At 35.4% G+C, this 5,841-nt stretch overlaps 1 pseudogene; it reads left to right on the forward strand.

Annotated features, from left to right (window-relative positions):
* The first annotated feature begins 242 nt into the window (after window positions 1-242).
* On the forward strand, window positions 243-2,650 carry LOC140884666 (uncharacterized; annotated as a pseudogene).
* Window positions 2,651-5,841: the final 3,191 nt, after the last annotated feature.

Consider the following 5,841-nt stretch of genomic DNA (forward strand, 5'->3'; position numbering starts at 1 on the left):
ATAGAAATGTGAAAGAGTATTCAAAAGTATCGGAGCATGTTAAGGAAGAGATTAAAGAATTCATTAAAAAAAAGAGTAGTTTGAAGAATCAAATTGATGATATTCCTCACTTAGATGATATTGTTGATTTGGAGGATGATGAAGATGAAGATGATCTTCAAACTAAAATGAAAGGGAAGCGACCAATATCCGGTTCAAGTGGGCTTGGGCCTACAGCACAGGGGAAAAAGAGTAAACAAACAGGGCCTATTGATCTTTATTTTGCGAAAGATGTAGAAAAAATTGTCAGACAAATGCGTGGGAAAAATAAAGGCCAATATGATGAGAATAAGAAGAAATTAAGGGAAGATGCGGTCCAGAAATTTGCTACATGGATGTATGATGCCGGAATTCCTTTCAATGCTGTCAAATATGATTCTTTGCAGCCTTGTATTGATGCTATTGGGACTTTTGGAGTGGGAATGAAACCTCCATCGTATCATGAAGTAAGGGTTAAGTATTTGAAGAGCTCACTGACAAATACAAACTTTTTTCTCAAATCCCACGAAGAAAATCATGCTAAGTATGGGTGCACGATCATGGCAGATGGGCGTACGGATAAAAAAGGTAGAAGTCTGATAAATTTTTTGGTAAATGGGCCTAAGGGAACCGTATTTGTAGAATCGGTTGATGCTTCAAGTTATTCTCACATTGCTGACAAGATGTACGAGTTACTTTCTAGATTTGTGAATCGAATTGGAGAAAAGAATGTGGTTCAAGTTGTAACAGATAATGCAAGCTGCAATGTCAAAGCAGGTAATTTTTTAAATTTTAAATATTGTTTTAATTCTGATTTTTTAAATTTTAAATCCTGTATGTGTTACTTTGTAGATTTAAATCCTGTTTTAATGCTGATTTTTAAATTTTATCAGGTCGTCTTTTGGAAAACACTTTTCCACACTTGTATTGGACTCCATGTGCAGCACATTGCTTAGATTTGATGCTTGAGGAAATATTCAAAATTCCTCATCTCAAGAAATTGCATGAAAGGGCATTGATGGTGAATGATTATATTTACAATAGAACACAGTTATTGAGCATGATGAGGGAGTTTACCCGGCAGAGAGACATGATAAGAACCGCAAAGACTCGTTTCGCAACCGCTTTTTTGACTTTAAAGCGGTTTCAAGTGCATCAAGCAAATTTGAGAAATATGTTTACATCTGAAAAGTGGGCAACAAGCCGATATTCTAAAGAGGCGGCTGGGAAACGTGTTGCAGAAGTGATAATGATACCTTCTTTTTGGAAATCTGCAGTTTTTGCGTTGAAAGTTGGCGGCCCATTGGTGAAAGTATTGAGGCTAGTAGACGGTGAGAAAAGATCCCCTATGGGTTACATCTATGAGGCCATGGATAGAGCCAAAGAAGCTATCGCCGCATCATTTAATAAGAATGAAGAGAAATATCGTGGTATTTTTGAAATAATTGACAAAAGATGGGATATTCAACTTCATCATCCTTTGCATGCGGCGGGATATTTCTTGAATCCCAAGTTTTTTTACTCCAATCCTGACATAGAAAATGATGAAGAAGTGTTGGAGGGTTTGTACAAATGCATAGCTAGATTGGTGCGAGGTGACGATTTGCAAGATAAGATCACAAATCAATTGGAGAAATACAAAAATGCAGAAGGACTTTTTGGTTTACCTATGGCTACCAGACAAAGAGCTTCAAAATCACCAGGTAAATAATATTTAGTGCAATACCCATGTTTGTTTCTCAAGCATTAGTCATTACAAACTTTGGATCGTAAGAAATTTAATCTTATATGTTTTTGTGTTTCAACTTTCAAGCTGATTGGTGGTCCTCTTATGGTGCATCAACACCTGAGTTGAAATTATTTGCAATGAAGATTTTGTATCTCACATGCTCTTCTTCAGGCTGCGAACATAATTGAAGTGTATTTGAACATGTAAGTTTGAAGTGTTTTTAATACTCCTAAAATTTCAGATTATAGAATATTAAATTTCACTTCTTAGTTCTAATATTTTTTGGCAGATACATTCTAAAAAAAGAAATAGGCTGTCTCAACAACGATTGAATGATTTGGTATACATCAAATACAACAGAGCATTGAGGCGGAGATATGCCTTGCGAGATAAGATCGATCCTATTTCTTTGTCAGAAATAGATGATTGTAATGAATGGTTGTTGGGAAAGTTGGATGACAGTGATAAAGACAATGAGGATAATGATTTTGTCTTTGAAGATGATGATTTGCCTTGGAGTGATGTAGCACAAGCGGCTGGGGTTGGTGAAAGTGCATATGGCTTTCGATCTAGAAATGCATCGAGTTCAAAAGGAGCATCATCATCAATTACAGCAAAGAAAAATCAATCTTTAGCTCGAACTAGACTTGTTGATGAAGAAGAGGAGCTGAACATTGATTATGAAACTGAAGAAGAAGAAGATACCGATGGATACAAGTCAAGCGATGGGGCTGATGACGTAGATTTGGAGAACGAAGATGACTATTATGATATTTGATGTTTTATCTATTACATTTGCTGATTTTCAAAGATTCTTGACTTTATTTTTATTATTTTGATAATATTTTTGTTTATTGCGCTTTTTTTCGCAAAGCGTGCGCTTCGCTTTGCGCTTTGCGCTTTAAGCCCAAGGCACGTGAGCGCTTTTTTGCGCCTCATGCTTTTGACAACTATGGACTGTTGTATCAGAAGCAAAAGATGGACAGAAACCAGTAGAAGGATTTGTTGATTCCGATTATGCTGAAAATATTGATACAAGGAAGTCTTTAACCGACTATGTGTTTACAATGTATGGGACTGCTATAAGTTGAAAAGCTAATTTACAATCTGTGGTTGATCTTTCAACAACAAAGGTAGAGTATATAGCCATGACAGAAGCTATAAAAGAAGAACTTTGGCTAAGAGGATTGATCACTGAGCTCGGATTGAAACAAGAACAAGTGGTGATCCATTGTGACAACCAAAGTTCCATTTATCTTTCCAAGCATCAAACTTTCCATGAAAGAACCAAGCACATAGATGTAAAACTTCATTTTGTCAGAGACATAATTGGGAAAGGAGAGATAAAATTTGAAAAGATCAGTACAAATGAAAATTCTGTAGATGCTCTAACAAAGACACTGCCTCACTCAAAGTTTAAGTATTGCTTAGACTTGATTGGAGCAGTGGAAATGAAGTAACCATTAAGCAAAATGTGATGGAGATCAGCCATGGTTATTAGACAAGGTGGAGATTGTTGAGATATGTCTGTCAAACCATGTCTTACTTCTTTTGTGGGCCTCGGAAATATTTCTTATGACTTTTGGGCCAATACATGTTTAAGTGACTGGCCATGACTTATACATGTTGGGCCCATGGAAAGTTAATCGGTTATTAGGAAGCCCATCAATGTGCTAGCCGTTGAGGGAATCGGGTGTTTACCTTATAACTGACTGAAGTCTTCTTTCTTGAGATATAACAAACACAGAGAGAGATCAGAAAAAGACGATTGATACACATCAAGAAGCAACTCTCCATAAACTTGAAAAATCTCAAGGGATACACAACTGAATTGAAGAAAAGAAGAGAATGAGGATCAGTGAGCAGCTAGGGATTGAGGATTAGAAAGCTTGATCTGGAAATCTGTAAATCTGAGTCATTATTTGTTCTTTGTTGTTTTATCGATGAAGTGTATTGAATCTTGATTTGGTTTAATAAGAAGTGGCTATCTTCTGTGGATGTAGGCTCGTTATAGCCGAACCACGTAAATAGGTGTTCTTGGTTTATTGCTTTGTTTTTACTGTTTTTCTGGTTATACTCTTGGTTGTGTGCTTGTTAAAGTGAAACTCCTCTGAATCGTTCTTGGGGTTGCTTGGATCGAGTTGATATATTAGACAAACATCATAACAAAACATAACACACAGATACGCAACAACTCACACACACACATCACACTGAATAAAATACACACACAAACCGTATTGTACAGCCCCCAAAACACCCATTACACACACAGTACACACACAAGCACACACACGCACACAGTACACACATTGCACACACAATTTACACACACATGCTTACACACACTATTTCACACATATACACACGCACCCACTGTACACGTATAAAATATGTGTACTGTTCACTTATACCTACTGTATACGTGAATAGTAACCATATATCAATCGTAATTTTTTAGTATAAACTCACTTTTACACTTTCAAATGTTCATAGTCACGTAGATCTATTAAAATAACACATTTTATCAACAAAATCGCATCAAATTTACTTTGAAAAATATATGACTTTACCGATAGTCAAAGAAACGGATTAAAACTTGCCTTAGAACGTAGAGATCGAAAATTTTAAGGAATAGAAAATTTGAAGACGATTCGAAGATTGGAGCGTGCCCGAAATGCGGTCTGAATAAATTCCCTTGCCCTGGCCGCCTCTTTCCACTTCTCTCGTTCACATTCTTCCCCTTAATTATTTCTTCTGCTGATTGCTTTCTCTTTTCTTTTCTTTTTTATTTTACGTTTTCTTTCCTTTTTTATACGTTTTGTATTCCTTAATTATTTAATAATTATATCCCTTAATTACTAGTTAATTGCCTTAATTTACAAACTAGGATTATTTTACTCTGTATTCCCTTATTTACGTGATATACATATATTTATCATTCCAATTATCTAATCCATATATTTTATTAATTGATAAAATACATTATCCGGTCTAAAGTTTATAAAATCATCCTGCTAAGGCCCTGTTTGGTTTCAAAATTCAGGCCAAAAAAACACTTTTTTAAGTGTTTTTCAGTTAACAATATATTTGGTTGACCAAGTACTTTTTTGAGTCAAAATTAGAGCTTTTTCAAAAGCAAAAAATTATAGCTTAAAAAATTGTTTTTTTTTTAAAAAATGTCTATCAAATCCAAACGGGGCCTAATTCAATTTTAATTATATTTATATCTGGTATATTCCTAAATGAATTAAAAATAAACCATGCTAATTAAAACCCTAAAAAATTAGTAAAATACTAACTTTTACCTTATATCGTGTCCGGATACCTGCTTCACCTGAAAGCCTCCAACCCTAATCCTCTAAAACTTAAAAATTTTAAAATTCGTCAAACATTAGAGATGAAAATAATTTACGTCTAACCCATAAAATAACTTTAAAACAACTCAAATAATTAAAAACATCACATTTAATATTATGCCGTTTATAATTTCTCATTCCTGGAAAATAAATAAAGCATAAAATTACAACTTTTAAAATCAAAATAAATGAAATGTTGATCGTTTAAATTTTGGGGACGTGAAGATCATGGATCCAAAAGCTAAAACTCTCTGTTGATGGCCGGAAACTGCAAGCTGTCCAAAATTGGGAAACCAATTACCATCATCTTGTCCGACAGAAATTCCTTGACCTCCCCAAATTTTCGTGTGTCGAGACGATAAACAGAGTATCCCATACCGTACTCATCTTTGAACACAACCTGGTTTTCATCTGTCAAGTACAGCGGCTTACCAACGATAAACAATCGACCGTAAAACTCGTGGCCGTTAAACTTGATCAAACTGCATGTGTCGTCTCCACGATAATTGTAACAGGCGTAAAAGCATCGGGAATTCGAGATATTTGATTGTTTGGAGTGAGTTCGGGCGAACGATGGATCTCTGATGACGGTGTTCTATGATTTGCAGACTGTTTTAGACCGGAGAAGAGAATTGACGGGCAATCTCGAGAGGATGTTTTCTAATACGTCGTATGGAATATCATGCCATGTGTTTTGCTGGTTCTTCATGCTGGGGACTTAATTTGGATTGGTGA

This window comes from Henckelia pumila, chromosome 2, assembly GCF_033568475.1.
Source record: "Henckelia pumila isolate YLH828 chromosome 2, ASM3356847v2, whole genome shotgun sequence".
In the NCBI taxonomy this organism is placed as follows: domain Eukaryota; kingdom Viridiplantae; phylum Streptophyta; class Magnoliopsida; order Lamiales; family Gesneriaceae; genus Henckelia; species Henckelia pumila.